This window comes from Diabrotica virgifera, chromosome 4, assembly GCF_917563875.1.
Source record: "Diabrotica virgifera virgifera chromosome 4, PGI_DIABVI_V3a".
Classification (NCBI taxonomy): domain Eukaryota; kingdom Metazoa; phylum Arthropoda; class Insecta; order Coleoptera; family Chrysomelidae; genus Diabrotica; species Diabrotica virgifera.
Genome location: NC_065446.1, coordinates 143,702,059 through 143,724,945, shown reverse-complemented (window position 1 = coordinate 143,724,945; position 22,887 = coordinate 143,702,059). Strand labels below are relative to the sequence as shown.

The window sequence follows — 22,887 nt, the reverse complement described above, 5'->3', positions numbered from 1 at the left end:
TGAAATTATTATCGAATTGTTTCCCTCGTGCCACTTGACGTAATTTCACTCCCTTTCGGGTCGTGAAATTAATACTGTCAAAGTGTCACTCGGGAAAAATTCGATAATTTCAGAGCTTTTGTGCAATTACTACTGATAATTTTTTCACTACCTATGTATTCAGTAATAATTTATCTACTGTACAACAAAAGCTAATAATCAATCGAGAAAAGAGGAAAAGTGATAAAGTGATTTTTTAATAATATATTGTTACTATGAAACGCTTACAATTTTGAACATCTGTAACAACACAATACTTGGATCACTGAATATATCCTGGTGTATTCTCTGCTTTGGATCTTCCATAAATAATAAACAATAAATAACTTTTTATTAAGTTCACGTCTTAAATCAATTATTTATCAAACACATTATCAATATTATTTAATCAACAACTGAGAATATTCCCAATGCCAGGTCAAATTTTTAAAATTGTCACTGTCTGACTGACAATATGCTGGCAATATTCTATTTACTACTGACAAAGATTTGGAAAATATTACCACGGACATTGTGTTCATTTTTTTTCAAATCCTGAAAAAAACAATAAATATTTTTGAAAAATTTAAACGCAAAATGAAAGACTAAATTATTACCGAGGGCCGAAAGTCTCTTACAATAAATAAAAAGTTTATTTTGAATGAGATATTTTGAAATTAAAAGTCACACTAAATTTTCTTTTAGTTTTTTAGCCCTGTAACTTATTAAAATAAACATTACAGAAGTTCTCAGGGACTTTCGGCCCTCGCTAATAACGTAATCTCTTATTCTGAGTTTAAAATTTTCAAAAATACTTATTAGTTTTCTCACAATTCGAAAAAAAAAATGAATTCCATTTGAGTAGCATTTCAGCAGAAACTACGTACCCATCCCCTTAATGAAATTAAAAAACATCTATATTGTTTGATTTTTTCCGAAGGGAAAATCTATATGCATTTGTATTAAATATTTTGTATTTGTATTAAATGAGGCGCTCAGAGCAACAGTGGCACAGTCCACAAATTGAGCATTTTTAGATTAATACATCAATAAAAGCAGAAAAATTGGATATATGGTTCAACAGTGGTCTACACAATCTAGCTCTATATTTGGCAAGATGGCACTACATAATGTATTGTTGCCTTGACAAATACTAAAAATACGAATGAAACAGTGGCCTAACCCTCAATTGTGTGGCTCAGACCCATCAAACAAGTGTTCATCGTATCAGAATCAGAATAATACGCATAATTCATAAGAATGACTATTTTTAATTTTATAAAGTAATATTTAATAATAATAACTTTAACCCCGTCCTTGAATAAGTGGTAAGAGCGCCTACCTTTGGATCGAAAAATCCAAATTTTTGTGAGTTCGAATCTCAGCAGGGTCAGAAATGTTTCATTTATTATAAATTAATAAATGAAAATAGTTTCTGTCCTTGTGGGATCGGTACTCACCGGAGGGACCGCAGACGTTCGGATACAGTTAGCGTCTCTTTACAAAGACAATAACGTCAACTTTGCAAAGTAACAAGACACTTACTCAACACACACACACACTACACATTACACTAGGTACCTAACTCTTAAAAATTACCGTACCTACCATGCCAATGGCCATTAGTTGTCGAGGCATTAACCTTTTTTAAATAAAAAAAAAACAATAATTTAATTTGTCATATTAATTTCCTATTTGGTAGCAAATTTTGTGGCTTATTACAAACTAAAATAGTAAATCAGTAATACAAAGTATTAATTTGTATTAATTGTATCAATTAAAATAAATAATTCTTTTGCGATTCAATTTTTAAATCTTTTTTCTGTCGGTATCTTACTGTGTACAGGTAATGCTAAGAATTACCCATAATCTGTTCTCGGGAGTCTTAGTACACAAGATTAATGACGATGAACGACCCAAAAATACGAAAAATGTGCATTGCCAGGTAATAATAAAAATGTTTACAATCTAATACTACTTTGAGGAATACGCAAAAACGTTGCCAAACTTCAGGGCTTCTTATAATCGGTAGCTCAATGTGGGCTTCCTAACGCTGCTGAACTTCTACAGAGTATATACTTTTTTTCGCAGCGCAAACTGGTGGTAGATACCATGAACTACGAGTGTATGTTTTGATAATAATTCCAGGCATAAGCAGCCCGGGCTTCGTATTGTTAATCATGATTTCAGAGCTACCTATGGTACATTTCTAAAATTTGTCCGAATATATATGAAACCCAAGCGTATTTACATGTTCTGAGCTTGGTTAAAATATCGACAGATGGTGTAAAGTACGTTTTTTGGGGAAATAACATTAAAGAATTACGAAGCCCGAATCCGGGCTTCGTAAGGAGGTGTCGGGCTTCGTATGACCGGTGCGATATAGCGTTTTTGGCTTCCTAAAGTTGGAATCCATATATATATATATATATATATATATATATATATATATATTGTCATGATTTTAAATAGTTATTATGATTTTTTAAGACACTCAAACCATAGAATCGTTAAAATAATAGATAATTTAGTAATTTTAGTAAAGCCCAAAGTATATGGATAATTTTTTTATTATTGCCACTTTTGAGGGGTATCGTTGATTGGAAGGTTGAGAAGAATGAGAATTGTAAAAAGAACTAAAGTTATGAGAGCACTTAGTAATAATTAAATAGTTATAAGATGGTTTTATTTAAGTGTATAAAGGTAGAATTACATAAGAAATCAAAATAGGTAATCCTATATCAAAGATGATATTTCAATGACATATAAATTAGAAATTAGTAACTAGAACATATAATAATTTGAATTTTGAGTTTTACCAGAGAATTACTTCTATTTGTATCATACAATAGCCTTATTTGTTCGTAAGAATCATCAAAAGGTTCCATTTTTTAAAAGTCACTTCGAAAGGAACTTCGTTAAGGTGATACGTCTTGCATCACTTAGCTGCATGTGTGGATTTGTGAAATTATGTTGAAATAAACATCAATCTAAAATTTGAGAACAATAGTTAGTTCAATATTAATAGTATTAGTATAAATTTTAACGAAAAATGTGGAAAATAGTTCAATAGAATAATAGCTTTGACAAGTGTCGAAACTCTAGGTCAAATTAACGTATAAGAATGATATTTTGAGGAAATGGCTTATGCATATTCAATTGCTGATTTATTTTGTGTAAATTGAAAGTTATTTCAATCCTTTGTATGTAGTAATTGTGTAAATATTTAAATTTTAATATGTGAGTGTAAGTGCTAAAGAAACTAAAAATGAAGTGTCGGACGTTGAAGTGAACCCTAATAGAAATTTAATAAGGGCACCTAGCAAGAAGGACATTATATCAAAATGAACTAGAAAGTTTAATCTATTCAAATCCCAGATTAGATTATACCCAAAGATTAGGATAGAATCACAATTTGGGTTCATATTCCCAAAATTTTCATCAAAATTATCATTTTGATGAAATGTCAAATCTATGGGAATTTTTTGATTGGTGAATTCAAATTTTCATAGCAAGGATTGTTATTAATAATTAATTTCCATTGGCTGTGAAGGGACGCCAAGCCAAAAAGAATCCATTTTGAGGAGAGTTTTGCAGACCTTTGAACAGGCAACACCTTGTTATAAGTAGCTCCGCAAATTTTTGAGAAAAATGCGGTAAATCGTAAAAAAATTAAATTAAAAGACTTTTATTCTACTAACCTGTATAAATAATCTTCATGGTGAAGAAAAATTTTTTAAAAATGGCCCTCAACTTTATAAGAAAAGTGAAAAAGTATTCTGATGCGGGTATCGACCATATTTAGAACATTGTTCCAGTGAAGGAGAAGGAGTTGGTTTCTTCTTGGATCCGAAGAGACTTCATAGCAGTTTGGTTTATCTTCATATTACATCGTGAAAGGTTGTACTGAACAGTTTATTTTTTTAATTGATCATGATCGAAAGTCAATGTTTTTCATTTTCTAGCTTTAGTATAACAAATTTTGAATATTCAAGATAATTTTGGGTTATCTTCGACTTAATTTTTGTCAAATACTCTTATTTTTTCATAGTTAAATTCATTGCATCGTATTTCTTTATTCAGACTTTCGACTAGATAACCTAAAATAAATAATTTACCGTTAGATAGATCAGCAAATATTTCAAGTTGATATCATATTGATCTGATTTACATTGTTGTATAATTACCTTGTATTTTTGATGTTGCATAACAAAGCCTTTATTTTTCAATATATTTCCAAATTTGTGTACAATATTCGACAGTCTTTTGTTATTTATCCACCATTTCATAGCTTTATTTTTGTGTCGTTTGTAGTTGATATTTCAGAAATCTTTTTCTCACACCTCCACAGATAGGAGATTTCATGCAGGTTTCACATTATAACTGAGCTAGTTAAGGTAAGTGATTAATAGATGGCACCGGGCAAAATCAATATTAAAATCAATTATTAAATCAATATTTTAAAATTAAAATAAACTAATATAAAATAAATACAAATCAGTATATTTTAAAAAATATAATAAATAAAAATAAATAAAAATAATTCTATAATAAAAATATAATTAAATTAAATAAAATAAAATAATTAATAATAAAATTATAAATAAATAAATAAAATAAATTAACGTATAAAAATATATGATAATTGGCTCAACCAACGTGGGACGATAAGATAAATATAGGGCAAAATAGTCACATATTAAATAATCAATATTAAAATTTTGAGTCTGAGATATTATACAAAATGGCAGATGGACGTAGATCTGTTTCTAAGACGACACAGGAAGGAGAGGAACAGAAAGAAGAAAAATCCGAGCTTGAAAGATTCATGGAATTAATATTGACAAAGATAGAAGAAAATAATAATAAAATAGAAAGAAAATTAATTCACTTAGATGAAAACAACAAGAAAATGGGAACTAAATTAGAGGGAAATAGTAAATCAATAGAGCAAAAATTAGAAGAAAATAGTCGAAAAGCAGAAGAAAATAATAAATCATTAGAGCAAAAATTAGAAGAAAATAGTCGAAAAACAGAAGAAAATAATAAATCATTAGAGCAGAAATTAGAAGAAAATAGTCAAAAAGTAGAACAAAAATTAGTAGAAAATAGTCAAAAAGTAGAAGACAAGTTAGATGAAAATAACAGAAAAGCAGAAAAAAATAGTCAGAGGCTGGAAAAGAAACTTGATGAGAACATTAAAAGAATAGAAGAACAAATGGAACAGAGAATAAATAAGAGTATTGGAGAAGTGAAAATGTTGTACGGAGAGATCATGAATAAACATGAAAATTTAGAAACTAAATTAACTGTTGAAAATCAAGAGATTAAAACACAAATACAACAGCATAAAGAAAGAATAAATATAGTAGAAGAAGATATAGAAAAGGAAGCAGAGTGGACGAACAGAAGATTCATCATGGTAGATGAAAACATAAATCAAATCAAGAAAGATCAGAAAACATCCAAGGAAAAGGAGGATCAATTGGAGAATAAATTTAAGTTTGAAGTAAAAGAAGTTAAACAAGAGATAGAAAAGATGGAGAAGAAGATTAGGAATACAACAAAAGGAACAATAGTCCATACTATAGAAACATCGGAGAACAGAATTTATTTTAATGGGGACTATAAATCTCAACATCCAGTACCATTTATTCGTATACTCACAACCAAATATTTGCAATACAATGACTTCGACGAATTTCGTGAAGTCATTAGAAATCAGCTGAAGGGTGAAGCGTTGATTTGGTATACGAATGTGGAGAATGAGATCCAAGATTTTGATGGTTTTAAAGTGAAGTTTTTGGAATTTTTCTGGGGACAGTCCAGACAACAAGTTGTGAGAGCAGAATTGTTTGGAGGAAGATATAACTCCAACTCTAGAACAAGCATGCATCTGTATGCTATGAGATTATATAGTGCTGCCCAGTATCTGGATGGAAAACTCACAGAGAAGGAACTGGTGAACCACATAATAGTCTATTTTGAAAGTCAGATAGAGAATATCCGACTAAATTTCCATTTTACCGACTTCAACATGCTCTGCAATTTTCTTATTGAAAAGGAAAAAGCTTTTCAAAGTTATAGAAGCAGAAATAATAATAATGGCACTTTTCAAAATTTTATTGATAGTAATAATTACAATGACAACAGATATGATAATAATAATAACAATAATCAAACTTGGAATAATAAAAATAACAATAATAATAACAATAACTATAACAATCAAAACAGAAGTCAAAATAATAGATCAAATTATAATTATAATAATAATAGAAATAACAATGGACGTGGAGGTTATAATAATTATAACCAAAATAATAATAATAATAATAGGGGATATAATAATTACAGAGATAATAATTATAGAAATAATGGTGATAGAAATAACTCTAATGGTAATAATAATTTTTATAATAATGGTAATAATGGTGATAGCAGACGATCACCAAGACGAGATATGGGTAATTCGAGTTCGAATCAGCCTTCCAACAACAATAGTAGAAATAGTGATAATAGGGCACAATTTAGTGTAAATAATGTAGTCATGGATGGTGAAATTTCTGATCAACCATCAACGTCATCAGGTGTTCAAATGGAGTCATTTGAACAGAATTTTGTAGACCGCACCTGCTAGGCAATATAGCAACCAAACTGTACGAGCATCATAGGGAATTTTTGGACATGGGAGCTAATGTTGTATCGAAAAAGTTCAGGGGATTAATTTTTATTAAAGTTCAATTTTGTGGTAAATATTTTAAAGTTTTATTGGATACAGGGTCAGAGATTTCCTTAATTAGTCAAGATGTCATTAAAAATTTGAATTTAGAAGATTCATGTTTTAAAATTCCTAAGTTAAGTTTAGTAGGTACAAATAATAAAACGATTACACATGTTAATAAAAGTATTGTTGGTCATATTAAATTAATTAAAAAAGATTATATTCTACAACTGATTGTCATTGATAAGATGAAATATGATATTATGATTGGATCGGATATGTTAGACAAAATGGGTATGGTAATCAATTATGAGAAAGGTTTGATACAAGTAGAGGAGGAGTGTGTGAAATTTGAGGAAGAATTATGTCCAGAAAAGGGCAAGGAATTGATGAATATGAGGAGAATGTATATGGAGGATAATGAAATATTTAATGAATTAAGTCCAGAAAAGGGCAATGAATTGATAAATAATGATTATATAGATATTAATAATGTATTATATGAAGATGTTGATGATGATATGTGTAAAAGTAGTATGGATATAATGGAGGAGGAAGTAATATGTAAGAAAGAGTGGATAGGAGAAGTGAAGAAAATATTATTAAAGTATGAAGGACTCATAAATGAGGAAAATAGATTTGCTAGTGATTATGTTCACAAAATAGAAGTTAGAAATATCCAAGATTTTAGACCGAAAACATATCCGATACCATATAGATACCGAAGTGAGGTAAATAGAGAAGTAGAAAAGATGTTAGAAAATAGAATAATAGAAAAATGTAATTCAAGAATAATAAATCCAATTGTTGTAGTCAAAAAGAGCAGTGGAGAATTAACACTTTGTCTAGATGCAAGAAATTTAAATAATCACACCATACCGAAATACGAAGCACCTGCTACAACGGAAACTATTTTCGGGAGAATAACGGGGGCAAAATATTATAGCAAAGTAGATTTGAGACATAGTTTTTGGTTAATTCCTTTAGCCCATGAATCCAGAGATTATACAGCTTTCATGATAGATGGTGTTCTGTACAGATTTTGTGTTGTGCCTTATGGTTTGCAAAGTTCATGTAGTGCTTTAGTTCGTGCTTTTCATAATATTTTAGATAAATATGATGATTTTATTCTTCATTATATAGACGATATCCTTATACTTTCAAAAGACGAATTTTCACACCTAAAACATATTGAAATATTATTAAGAGAATTAGATTTAGCGGGTCTTAAAATAAATATAAAGAAATGCCAATTTTTTCAAGATAGTGTTACATTTTTGGGATATAAAATAGATAATTTGGGAGTTTCAATGGATGAGGAGAGAGTAGAAAGAATAAAAGAATATCCTACCCCTAAAAATATTAAAAATTTGCGTGGTTTTCTTGGTTTGATTAACTATTTTAAAAGGCTTGTGCCTGATTTGAGCCAAAAGATAGTTCCTTTAAATCATTTACTCAAGAAGGGAGTGAAATGGTATTTTTCATTATTTTAATTTGCGTTTGAAAATATTTTCTTAATATAAATGATTTGTATAAATATTACCAAGGATAGATTAAAGTTTATAGGATAAGTAATTTTTTTTAAATAAATATAATTTATATAATAGTTAAAATTTTAAATGAAAAATTTAAATTTTACTTAAGAAAAATTATCAATTTTTCATTTAGGGCAATTGTCATGATTTTAAATAGTTATTATGATTTTTTAAGATACTCAAACCATAGAATAGTTAAAATAATATATAATTTAGTAATTTTAGTAAAGCCCAAAGTATATGGATATTTTTTTTATTATTGCCACTTTTGAGGGGTATCGTTGATTGGAAGGTTGAGAAGAATGAGAATTGTAAAAAGAACTAAAGTTATGAGAGCACTTAGTAATAATTAAATAGTTATAAGATGGTTTTATTTAAGTGTATAAAGGTAGAATTACATAAGAAATCAAAATAGGTAATCCTATATCAAAGATGATATTTCAATGACATATAAATTAGAAATTAGTAACTAGAACATACAATAATTTGAATTTTGAGTTTTACCAGAGAATTACTTCTATTTGTATCATACAATAGCCTTATTTGTTCGTAAGAATCATCAAAAGGTTCCATTTTTTAAAAGTCACTTCGAAAGGAACTTCGTTAAGGTGATACGTCTTGCATCACTTAGCTGCATGTGTGGATTTGTGAAATTATGTTGAAATAGACATCAATCTAAAATTTGAGAACAATAGTAAGTTCAATATCAATAGTATTAGTATAAATTTTAACGAAAAATGTGGAAAATAGTTCAATAGAATAATAGCTTTGACAAGTGTCGAAACTCTAGGTCAAATTAACGTATAAGAATGATATTTTGAGGAAATGGCTTATGCATATTCAATTGCTGATTTATTTTGTGTAAATTGAAAGTTATTTCAATCCTTTGTATGTAGTAATTGTGTAAATATTTGAATTTTAATATGTGAGTGTAAGTGCTAAAGAAACTAAAAATGAAGTGTCGGACGTTGAAGTGAACCCTAATAGAAATTTAATAAGGGCACCTAGCAAGAAGGACATTATATCAAAATGAACTAGAAAGTTTAATCTATTCAAATCCCAGATTAGATTATACCCAAAGATTAGGATAGAATCACAATTTGCGTTCATATTTCCAAAATTTTCATCAAAATTATCATTTTGATGAAATGTCAAATTTATGGGAATTTTTTGATTGGTGAATTCAAATTTTCATAGCAAGGATTGTTATTAATAATTAATTTCCATTGGCTGTGAAGGGACGCCAAGCCAAAAAGAATCCATTTTGAGGAGAGTTTTGCAGACCTTTGAACAGGCAACACCTTGTTATAAGTAGCTCCGCAAATTTTTGAGAAAAATGCGGTAAATCGTAAAAAAATTAAATTAAAAGACTTTTATTCTACTAACCTGTATAAATAATCTTCATGGTGAAGAAAAAATTTTTAAAAATGACCCTCAACTTTATAATAAAAGTGAAAAAGTATTCTGATGCGGGTATCGACCATATTTAGAACATTGTTCCAGTGAAGGAGAAGGAGTTGGTTTCTTCTTGGATCCGAAGAGACTTCATAGCAGTTTGGTTTATCTTCATATTACATCGTGAAAGGTTGTACTGAACAGTTTATTTTTTTAATTGATCATGATCGAAAGTCAATGTTTTTCATTTTCTAGCTTTAGTATAACAAATTTTGAATATTCAAGATAATTTTGGGTTATCTTCGACTTAATTTTTGTCAAATACTCTTATTTTTTCATAGTTAAATTCATTGCATCGTATTTCTTTATTCAGACTTTCGACTAGATAACCTAAAATAAATAATTTAGCGTTAGATAGATCAGCAAATATTTCAAGTTGATATCATATTGATCTGATCTACATTGTTGTATAATTACCTTGTATTTTTGATGTTGCATAACAAAGCCTTTATTTTTCAATATATTTCCAAATTTGTGTACAATATTCGACAGTCTTTTGTTATTTATCCACCATTTCATAGCTTTATTTTTGTGTCGTTTGTTTAGTTGATATTTCAGAAATCTTTTTCTCACACCTCCACAGATAGGAGATTTCATGCAGGTTTCACATTATAACTGAGCTAGTTAAGGTAAGTGATTAATAGATGGCACCGGGCAAAGTCAATATTAAAATCAATTATTAAATCAATATTTTAAAATTAAAATAAATTAATATAAAATAAATACAAATCAGTATATTTTAAAAAATATAATAAATAAAAATAAATAAAAATAATTCTATAATAAAAATATAATTAAATTAAATAAAATAAAATAATTAATAATAAAATTATAAATAAATAAATAAAATAAATTAACATATAAAAATATATGATAATATATACAGGGTGGTTCATCTTATTCGCCTCTGTCTCTGTACGGAAAACCACTTGATATTTTAAAAAAATTTCTTCACAGAAATATACAGGGCCTTTAATACTACAACCTAAAAATAATGTGAATTATACAGGGTGTTCCAAAAAAGAGTGGTATATCAAAGTTATATTTTTTCTTATGGAATGCCCTATATCTGATGACATTATTGAATTGACCTTAAAAAATAAGCTATACTTTCATAAGGGTTCCCTATACCTAAATACAGGGTGTTTTGATTTATTTCGATTTTTATAAAAATGTAAGGTTTTAGAAAAAAATAAATATCTACGAATCTAAGAAGCAGTAACAAACTATTTCTTGGATCTTAATAATATACTATTTAGCATACTTAAACAGATGCTTATTGCAACAAAATTTCTTACAGGGTGGTCAAAATATGAGATTGTTCTTTTAACAAATTCAAGCTGTAATAACTTACTTATTTTAAATGGAACACCCTGTATCTTACTAGTCTATCGCGTTGAAAATTTGCTTAGCTTTCAATTTGTATTAGGGTTTCCTATACCTATCTTTTACAGGGTGGTCAAAATATTATATTGTTCTATTAACAAATTCAAGCTGTAATAACTTACTTATTTTAAATGGAACACCCTGTAGCTTACTAGTCTATCGAGTAGAAAGTTTACTTAGCTTTCAATTTTTATTAGGGTTTTCTATACCTATCTCCCTTCATTTCTTAAATATTTAAAGATTTCCTAATTTGTAAGCTTTAAAAATTAGAATTACATAAGTACCTACCTATGTAGTGTTTATGTACAACACACCACCAACACCGGCAATATACTTAGACAAGATACTGTCATTAATAATAAAATGTTCATTGTTATCATGTAATCACACATAGTGTTGTATTATTTTAGTTGATTTTGGCCTACATTTGAAATTGAATAATATGTTTATTTTAAACTGCATACCCTATATTAGATGCCGTATTCTGGAAGATATTTAAATTATATTTCATTCCGTATAAGTATTTTCCATATCCTAACCCAACGGTTATTAAGTAAATTTAAGAACGCCACTTTTTGTTTGAATCTTTAAATCGCAATTACAAACAATTAAATGCAATGGCTACTTTGACGAAAACGAGATTATTGTACAAAAATATGTAAAAATGGGTATTTACAGAATAACATGGGAATTTATATTTACAGAATAACATGTGTATTGAGAATGTTACATGGAATTGAAGAGATTTTAAATATCTTCCATTATAAAGAATAGAATATCGAGTATCTCATTTAAAATAAGAACACTGTGTGATTAAATGATAAAAATGTGAATTTTATTAATGAAACTATCTTGCCTAAGATATCTAAGTATATTGCCGGTGTTGGTGATGTGTTGTACATAACCACGACATAGGTACTTAATTCTAATTTTTAAAGCTTACAAATTAGGAAATCTTTAAATATTTAAAAAATGAAGCTAGATAGGTATAGGAAACCCTACATTTTTGTTTTATATTACAGAGTCTTGATAAAGGGGTCAAACAACCCCGAAAGCTAGACAAAAAGTCAAAAGAGTGTTTCTTTGATATCCTGGCCAAACTTCTGACTGCAACCCTAATAAACCACTTGTTTGTTATATATATATATATATATATATATGTCTTCATATCAAGGCGAGATCCGTTTGTATCATAAGCTATACAAGATGAGATCCGTTTTGCAAGGCGAGATCCGATTTTGGATCTCACCTTGTATTCACGTGTATATAGTGACATCTCGATGTAACAATGGTTGGGGTACAAGGAAATCGATTTTTGTCTGGACCTCATTTTGCATCCCTTTTGATGAATTTTATATTGCAGTGGTTCCACTAAATCCGCTGTAGAGGGCAGCGCGCGCGATCCGTTGTGTATATCCTAAATATATATTTTGCAGACAACCCGAGATCCGGTAAATTTGGAAACATCGCAAATGAATTTCACGGTCAGCTCTCTCACTCGGCTTATGTCTAGCTTGAATAAGAATATTTACATTATTTAAGGGCTCTGTCCAGAAAGGCGATGTCAAATATCTCGAGAACTAGACGGCATATCGAAAAAACTTTGGAATGCTTTTTTAATGGTTTTTCAAAATCTATATACTTATGCAATAGCAGGGTTCTTATTCTGCCTGCGAAAGCGGTGGGTGTAGCAACTTTGAATTATCAACTGAAACCCTTTATTTTTAATTAAATAGTTGAAATTTAGAATTAAAAATACACAACTTTTGTTTGAATCGATAATAGCTTCTTTAATCCAGTCGGAATAGCTTCAAAATCGTCGTTTTGATGACATTTTTAGGGTTTAGGTGTACCTCAGGTAGTTAGCTTAAAACGTGAGAAATAAATTTGAATAGTAACGGATTAAGCCAACACAGAGCCTATCGCAAATGTATACTTTTCATTAATGTTTATTGATAAACAAAGCTCCAATTCTATTTTACTTCAACTCATTTTAAGGCTATTTCAATAAACTCACCGGTTCTTTTTTCAGTTTTTTGGTAAAATATTGTAACTTATATGTAGACGAAAATTCTTAAAATCGGCTATTTTTCATTTAAATTGTCAATAAATAATTAAATTGAGAAAAAATTGGTCAGATTTACATAAATTTTGTTATTCCGTCCATATAGAAACTAAAACAATTGTTACGTAGTTACACTGAGTGTCATAAAAACCGTGTATTTTTACTCATTGCTTTGAGCTATTTCACGTAAAATCGAGATATAAGTTGTATTTTTACATAAGTTATATTAACGTTAAACTGACTTAATTTATAGTTTTATAAGCAACAATTAAGTATAGCGAAATTTATAAAACCTTGTTTAAATTGTTTTACATGCTCTATAATGCGGTTATCTTAAATTTTGTTTTGAATGTTTTTCTTCTTACTGGTAGACAAAAAATGGCAAAATGTGCATTTTTGACATCAAATTGTTGATAACCAACATAGTTACTACTCAAAATATTAAAAAAAAAACTAACCGTCGGTATAACAGGTTGCGTGGCAACCAGATGCAGAACAGTACCATAAATGTTTTCCTCTTTTTAGCACTTTCTTTAAGTGAAATTTAAAATCATTTACCACCAATAACTTACACCCATGTTCACTCATTACGAAATCTGTTACAAGGATTTCAGCGATTTCAGCCAATTTTTCAAAATTTATTTGGATTTTCTCTAGTAATCCTTCCAAAAGACAATACATAAATGATGAATACCTTTTACACCAACTCCAAGGAGGGTAACTGATACAGGTACATACCTGGAATTATTATATGGACCGTTCACTCTTGTTAGAGTATAGTTCGCTCAAATATGAGCTCTTTTCATCCATTTCACGCGGTAAATTAGTCCGCTTTTCCTTTAGGTCGTAGTTCATAGGTTGTGATGTTTTTTTGCCTTCTCTACTATCTTCTTCCACTCTCTCCGGTCCTGAATCTTTTCTCTCCAGTTTGCAATTTCCATCTTTGATATATCGTCTAGCAGTTGATCTTCCCATCTTATTTTTGGTCTTCCTCTTGGTCTATTTTTTACTGGTTTCCAGTTCATTATCTTCCTGATCAGTTCTTCTACCCCTCTTCTTTGTGTGTGCCCAAACCATCTGAGCCTTTGTGCTTTAATGAATTTTACTATATCTTCTCCTTTATTTATATTTATTATTTCATGGTTCATCAGCTTTCTATATTCCCCTGTTTCTGTCTTTACTGGGCCATGTATTCTTCTCATAATTTTTCTCTCAATTATTCTTAACTTTTCTTCGTCTTTTTTCGTAAGGCACATTACTTCTGCTCCATAGGCTATCACTGATCTGATTGCTGCTGTGTATATTTTTGATTTTGTTTTTTGCTCAGGTTTTTGTCCTTGAGTAATTGGTGATATTTCCAATATACTCTATTACCTGCTTTAATTCTTTCGTTTATCTCTATACTCCTTCCGTTTTTGCCGTCCACCATCACCCCCAGATATTTGAAGCAATCTACTCTCTGGAATGTATTTTCACCTATCTTTATTTCTGTTATTCTGTTTACATTGTCTCGTTTGCTTATAAGATATTTTGTTTTATTCTGATTGATTATTAATCCTCTCGTCTTTGCTTCTCTTACCAGGGTCAAAAGTGCCTGTTCTAGTATTTTTTTATCTCGTGCTACCAGTGCCAGGTCATCTGCATATCCTATGATCTGTGTTGAGCTTTGAATGATTGTCGTTTTCAGCCCTGTGTCACTAATTACTCCTTCTAGAGCGATATTAAATAGTGTCGTTTGTCGTTGACAGACTGTCTCCTTGTCTTACTTCAAGTTCTATTTTGATGTCATTTGTATCGCCCTCATTTGTTTTAACTTTTGCTGTTGAGTCTTTTATTGTCATTCTAGATATTCTTATTAATTTTGCCGGTATCTCCATTTTTTCATTTATTTTAATAATTGTTGTCTGTATATGCTGTCGAAGGCCTGTTAGAAGTCGATGAATAGTATGTGTAATTCTATGTCATGTTCATAGCTTTTTTCAATTGTTTGTGTCAGTACGTGTATTGCATCTATTGTTGATCTTCCTTTTCTAAAACCCTGTTGGTATGGTCCTATAATTTTTTCTGTGTATTGATTTAGTCGGTTTCTTATAATTGTGGTCAATATCTTATACGTTGTATTTATTAGCATAATTGGTCTGTAGTTGCAGCACTTAGTTGGATCTCCTTTCTTAAAGATTGGTGCGATGTGTCCGTTTTTCCATTCTATGGGCATGCTTTCGTCCTTCCAAATTGTAACCATTAACTTGTGCATTCGCTTCGTGAGCTCCTCTCCTCCGTTGATAATCAGTTCGTTGTTGATTTCATCTGGCCCTGGCGTTTTGTTTACTTTTAGTTGTTTTAATACCTCCATAAATTCCTGATAAGTAGGTGCGCCTTCCTCTTCATCTCTGTTATCTCTTATATCCTCATCCTCTGAATATGCCTTATTGTCGTTTTTGTATAGGTCCGTGAAATGTTTTTCCCAATCTTTTTTGTTTATTTTTGTGACAGATTTTTTGGTACTGTATTGTTGTTTTATCTATTCGAACAATTTCTTGTTGTCTTTATTATTCGTTTCTAATTCTTGCATTTGTTCAGAGATCCATGTGTTGTTCTTTTTTCTATAGAGTTTCAATGCTTCTTGTTTTTCTTTTCTATATTGGTCCAGTTGTTCCTGTTCGGCACTTTGTAGCCATTTGTTTCTTGCGAGGTGCTTCAGTTGACTTTTTTGGTGACATTCCTCATCAAACCATTCTTTCGATTCTTTGTTTTTTGGAATCCTATTATTTGTTCTGCTGTCTCTATTATGCTGTTCTTTATGTTTTTCCGTTCTCCTTCTATTTCTATGTGCTCGTACTGACCCAATTTCTGTTCCAGTTGTTCTGTATATTGTTGCTTTGTTTCTTGCGTTTTCAGATTGGCTATATTCCATTTCCTCCTTTTTCCTTTGCCCCTTTGCCCCTCTATATGACCTTACGTCTTGTACTATTTGTGTCCACTGTTTCGAAATTAGAGTATGATTTATTTGGTTTCCATCCATTCTTCCTGGTATCATCCATGTTATTTTGTGTTCTTTTTTATGTTTATGCCCAGTACTAACTATATATGTGTTTGTTGCTGCTGCTAGGTTGCAGATTTCTCCTCCATTATCATTCGTAGTTTCATGAATGGTTTCTTTGCCAGCTACATTACGATTATAGTCCTCCTTTCCGATCTTTGCATTAAAATCACCCAATATTATTAATATGTCATTCCTCGGAATATTTTCACAGGTTTCTTTCAGGATGTCGTAGAATTCTGCTTTATCTTCTTGGTTTGCTTCTTCGGTGGGTGCATAGCAATTGACTATCGAGATGTTGGCTTGTTTATTTTCTTATGTAAGATATCTTTTCATTAACTGCTTTGAATTGTATCACTTTTTCCCTCATTTTTTTGTTCACCATAAATGCCGTACCATTCGTTTCCTGTTTGTTTTCTCCCGAATAATACATGCTAAAGTTTTTCTTCTCAATTTTTCCTTCTTTCTTCCATCGTATTTCCTGTAGGGCTAGGATTTCTAGTTGGTATTTTTTCATTTCAAGAGCTATTTCTTGCATCTTACCTACTGCCAGCATGGTTCTAATATTCCAAGATCCCATTCTAATTGGTCTTGTTCTTTTCTTCTTATTGAGATTATTTCTTTATTTTGTGTGCGTTATTTTGTTTTCGTTAACCGTTTGCATTTCCGAGTCTTTTTTTGCCATGTCAATATCATATTTCAGCCGCTGTTCTTCGTTTATTAGTTTTTTGAATGTTTTATCAGCTGTTCTCTCTCTTCGTCCCATATCTAGATTTTGCCATTCACTATTAATTTCTTGTAGCCCATTTTCGTTTGTTTACTTTTGCTTCTTTCGTCCTTTGCTATTTTAGTTATTTCCTTTTGTATTTCTTTTTCTTTGGATGTCCAATCGTTGTTTATATGGATACGATCTTTATGCTGTTTTAGTTTACGTTTCTTGTTTAAGATTTCCATTTTATCCGTGAGGGTTTCTGTTTCTATTGCGCATACTGTTTCTCCTATTTTTTTGCACTTCTTAGTTTTATTTGTATTTGCAACTCTTGGGCTATAAAATTTTCCATTTCTTCTTTTAATTTCTTATAATCATTTGTTTCTACTTTCAACCCAGTTACGATCAAGCTTTTCTTTTTGCTAAATTTCTCCAGTTGCTCCATTCTTTCATGTAGCTGTTTTACTTCTTTTTTTAGTTTTTGATTCTCTGCTTTTACATCCATTAACTCTTTATTGGTTTGTTGTTATTCTTTCCTTATTTGTTTTATTTCCTGAAGCATTTCATCGTTTTTATTCATTAGCTCTTTCATTATTGTAATCATAACATTTTCCATGTCTTCCTTGTTTTCGTTGCCTGCTTTGCTTGGTGACCGTTTTTTAATTTTACTTCTATTAAAACAATCATCCAAGTTTTCTCTTTTGCGTTTCGTTTCATCATCGGTTTCACTTCCTGTGCCATTTTTCCCATTTTCTAGGAGTGCAGCGCTAAATACCTGGAATACCGATATTAGATTATCAACAATACTTAAAAAATGAAAGTTACCAATTCACCGGTAGTTAATGGGTTATCTAAAAATTACCTGCGCACCAGAGTTGCCAGTTGGCCTGTAATTAGGATGGGGGATTAAAATAGATACGAATTCACCGGGACGCGGAAATATGCACACCCTGATATTCTAGTTACGTAAGCTCGTTCGATTGGCGCATGACGTCAGCAACAGGGTAAAGCATAGTCCCGTCTATGCGTTCGTAATACGAAAGCGAATGAAATTTGAGAATAGTACAAATGAATGAATTATGACTAAAAGAAACTACGTGATTTTTATAGTTTAGAGGAAAATTATTAAACTATTTACTTTTATTTAAATTGATTTTCAGTTATTTGTAAAGTTCCCAGTTTCTTGATTATATTGGTATCCGGAAAATAAAAATATTCATATAATCGATATCTAATAAAATTATTATATTTCGTTAGTTGGCAAAAATTGATTAGTGGCCTACATTAGTAAATATAATTTTTACCAAGGGGAAGAAAAGCCCCAAAATAAAACCATAAATTTAATGGATTGATAAAAAAACAAAATTTTTTACTTTTTAAATAATGTATTTCATCAGATTTAAGTAAGAGGCTTGGAAAAGACAAAAACAAGTTTTACAGTTTTCATGCCATGCACTTTATTTAAATTTTGTGCATGTGAAATAGATGTACATACAGCAACTATGTAGCAGTTTTCATAATTTTCTTTTACGCAATGTCAGGTTGTTAAGAGACTTGTTTAATTCTTTAATTCGGAAGTACATCCGAGACCTAAAAAATAACTTGTTCGCTTTGTTAGAACAGGCTACAGTTACACTTTTGGACATAAGGTTTTCTAAATAATTTTTAGTTACCAAAATGGAATCACCATTCATGTGGAAGGAAAAATTGTCTCCAGTTATGGGCCATTCCACGAACATACGCCTGTTTTGGATTACTTCGACAACGAGTATTTTACTGTGCAACATAAGAAGTACGAAAGTAAATGGCGCTAATAATTATTATTCCAATAAACAACAATGTAATTTGCAATTTACTTTTGTTTTTCTTATTTTGCACAGTAAAATATTCGTTTTCGAAGTAATCCAAAACAGGCGTATGTTCGTGGACAGGGGCGGCTCTAGCTCACCTGCCGCCGGGGTGCAAACTCTTGTGTGCCGCCCGTTCTGGGCGATAAGTTGAAGGAGGTTACAGCCTAGAAAATAAGACTTATTTCCTATATACCGTGAAGAAGGTGAACGACATAAGGGAAGCTAGATAGGTAGAGAACTATTCTTAAAATAAACCAAACAATTTTATTTATTTAGTTATATCACAATTTAATAACATCAGATATATATTTAATTAAATGAAAAGTAAGTCACATATGTATATACATATTATGTACCAGATGTAAAAACAAATTATAAAAAATTACGTACTTATACCTATATCCGAATACATACTTATGATAATAATACACATCTTGAAATAGGTAGGTATTATTTAATGTTTGACCATATTTTTCAAAAGCTAAAATCAATTTTTCTAGATTTTCGGATAGCAAATTCTTTTATAATGTCATTAATATCTATGTCAACATCATTTTCAATGCTTATTATAGCTAGATTTGAAAGCCTTTCTTGTGTCATACTAGACCTTAAATAGTTTTTTATAATCTTTAATTTGGAAAATGATCTTTCACCCTCAGCAAGAGTAACCGGTAATGTTAAATAAATACGTAAAGCAATCGACAAATTTGGAAATGTGCTAATCAAGTTATTTTTAAATAAATATCCTAAAACATCAATTGCAGAGAAGGTAGATTTTAAATAGGTCGGTAAAATTTCAATTTCATTCAGCAAATCGACTGCATTTATATCAGAATGCTTAGTTTGAAAATCTGTCAATTTATTTTGCAAATGCGCGCAATACTTTAATTTATCATTTGAATTTAAATTTTTAAAAGCATCAAGGTTGTGTAAAAACGAAAAACAGTTGTTGTGATCACTTAACAATTCGAACCTTTCATCTAATTTAGTTATGGCAGTGTCTAATAAAAAAAAGTAAAAATTTACTTTAAAGTGTAACTCTGGATTTTGTATAGCGTCATCTCTTCCTTCGTAATTAAACATAGGTCTTCGTTTTCTAGGTCGTACAGTGCCAACTGCTGGAAAACTAATTTCGCAGTCTAATTCTTCAGCAATAATTTTTGATTCATTAAGCATTTCTTTATAAGCTAAGTCTGTACGACATTCAGTTAAATATTTTTTTACTTCTTCTAACATTTTAGCAGCCTCTGGAAGTATCACAGTAGATTTCTGCATAATTTTGCTTACAGTATTAATTTTTAATAAAATATTATACCAAGTTACCAAGGAACAAACAAATTTGTACGACTTTATTTTTGAAATCAAAGAATATGCCAAATTTTTTGTGTCGTTATCTTTATTTGAATCACTATAAATAAAGAACAAAGCATCATAAATTTTTTCTAAATTAAAACGAAGGGCTTTCACAGCATCAATGCGGCTTTCCCATCGTGTATCGGAAAGTGATTTTAGAGTTAAAGTAGGCAGTTCTTTTTTTAAGACTTGCCAGCGCGATGTTGATGCCGAAAAAAATACATATAATTCTTGGACAATGGCAAAGAAATTTGTAACTTCCAAAGAACATTTTGCAGCATCATTTACAACTAAATTAAGACTATGCGCTGCACATGGTACATAAAATGCTCTAGGATTTATATCCAAAATTTTTTTTTGTAAGCCAATTTTTTTGCCTTTCATATTGGCACCATTGTCGTAGCCTTGGCCGCGCATGTCATTAATATCAATATTTAAGCCTTCCAAAAAATTCAATAAAAACGTCATTAATCCTTGTCCAGTTGTGTCAGTAACAGAGCAAAATCCAAGAAAATGCTCTCTTATCTCAACATTTTTTGTTAAGGGGTTAAGATAAACAAATCTAAAAATTATTGTAATTTGCTCTTCATGACTTATGTCAGGTGTACAATCTAAAATTATAGAATAATATTTACAATGTTTCAGTGTGTTAACAATGGTGTTTTTGATATTTTCTCCTATTACAGTTATCAGTTCATTTTGAATGTTATGACCAAGATAATGAGGCATATTGCGGTGTTCAGCTTTTTCAATGCGATTAATGTGCTCTGCTAAAACATTGTCAAATTTTGAAACACTTTCTATTAGTTTTAAAAAGTTTCCATTATCATTTTGAAATATCTTTTCTGTATGCCCTCTAAAAGCCAAATTTTGTCTAGCCAAAAACTGAATAATGTATATAATTCTTTCAATAACTGCCATCCACCTTTTTTTTTTCACGGTCCATTTGGGCCTGATTAATCGAATCTACAGTTCTTCCTTTCATTATATTTTGTTTTAAATCAACATATTGTCTCACACTTTGAAAATGTGCTACACTTTTTTCATGTCGTTCTATATTTCTCGATAAATGACGCCAATCTTTGTAACCTATTTCATCATTAAAAGCATTTATTGCACTGCTAAATAGTTTACAGTAAAAACAAAACACAGAATCACTAGATTTAGAATAAACGAGCCAGTCCCGTATAACCGTTTCATTATTTCCTAGTTTCTTAAGAAAATACGTAGTTGAAAATGATCGATTAGAATCATCTAATGGAAATGTAAAATTTTTTATTTGTACCGGACCTATTTCAAGTAGTGAGAGCTTGACATTATCTGAAATACTTTGTGGCCAAAGGGCAGGATCTGTCAATGAATCGATGATATTCGCATTCATTACTGAACTCGAATTATTACTGATATGATCAGAAAATGCAGTAGTTGTTACCGAGGCTGCTGCGGTCGGTGTTAATGTTGCTTCCGATGCTGACGTTGCTGAAATTTCTTCCATCGGAGTATCAGTAGAAGTTTCAGTAACACCCATCATTGTATCTTCAACAGTTTTTTCGAAAACTGGATTCATATCTGAACTTGTTGATGGTCCTGGTTGAACTTTCTGAAGAAACTTGCTTATAGAACTCGTGCATTTTTTCACTTTTTCTTCTTTTTCCAGTTTCCGTTTCCGATATTGGAAACCAGAAAGTTTTTGTCTTCCATCAGCCATCTGCAATAATTTAAAAAAATAAATAAAAATACTACAACCCTCTAGCCAGACGTGAGTTTCATTAATGTACAAAAAGAATTGTTTTACAGTCCTCGTTTAATAGGTAGTAACTTTAGTAACATTCTTACCTTGAGTTTGACGATGCTGTATCTCTATGGGCACTTCTGCGGTTTTTCAAAACTCACGACACTGTACTATTTAATCAAGTAAAGTTAAAATAACGTAAAGCAGGAACTCAAGAAGTCACTGGTTTAAATTCAAATTTCAGATAAAAACTAAAAATTTTTTAAGAAAACCGATTTTTATAAACTTTGAAAGGCGGTCCTTTCCCCATTAAACCAATGGGACTCCTATTTCTTTAATTGTTAAAATGTCTCCTCCCATCTAAAGGGTTCCTAATTTTCGTAGAGAGAAAATATATCAACGTCATCTATTCTACGTAAATAGATATTTAATACAAAAGATTTTTTACCATTTTTCAAAGGTTTACCGAGAAGGATTGACCTTTTTTGGTAACAATTTCCGCTCGAACACATTTAAGATTCACAGACGCCCCCCTGTTGATTCAGTTCTAAGAAGCTTCCTAAATTGAGTATTTTCTAAAAACTTTCAGATTTGTTCACGCCGAGACAGTGGCGTACACTTTAAAGTAGGCTATATAATATACAGCATATTAAGTGTAGGTAGGTAAATCTTAGTAAAAAAGCGTTTGTGCATATGCGTATGTAAACATGGAACTTGTCATTCGTTATGATCCAGCTGCCGCCCCCTATAACCTGCCGCCCGGGTGCCGTGCACCCCTTGCACCCCCGCTTAAGACGCCACTGTTCGTGGAATAAGGTATACTTAATATATGACAAGAGAGTGTCTGATGGTTTACATAAACCACACTTACTTAAATGATCAACCCACGTGTACGTTGAAACATCTTCGGATTGACTACTGGAGTCCTTCAATTTATGGCAGATATAACCAGCCAAATTCTCCAAACCATCATACTCGAGGTCACTAATGTTTTTTCATTCTGATTCTCATTGAGAACTT

The 22,887-nt window shown here is 30.5% G+C and overlaps 1 protein-coding gene and 2 long non-coding RNA genes across 3 annotated transcripts in view; all 3 read right to left on the bottom strand.

Annotated features, from left to right (window-relative positions):
- Positions 1-22,887, bottom strand: part of LOC126883174 (uncharacterized) — a 1,224,086-nt gene that overhangs the window by 531,737 nt on the left and 669,462 nt on the right. The window lies entirely within an intron of this gene.
- On the bottom strand, positions 2,678-4,500 carry LOC126883180 (uncharacterized). Its single transcript, XR_007697542.1, has 3 exons — positions 4,206-4,500; positions 3,720-4,118; positions 2,678-3,008 (listed from the first exon to the last, which is right to left on the bottom strand). It is a non-coding gene; the product is annotated as an uncharacterized LOC126883180 (long non-coding RNA).
- Positions 7,836-10,420, bottom strand: LOC126883179 (uncharacterized). The gene is made up of 4 exons (XR_007697540.1): positions 10,150-10,420; positions 9,664-10,062; positions 8,782-8,952; positions 7,836-7,923 (listed from the first exon to the last, which is right to left on the bottom strand). It is a non-coding gene; the product is annotated as an uncharacterized LOC126883179 (long non-coding RNA).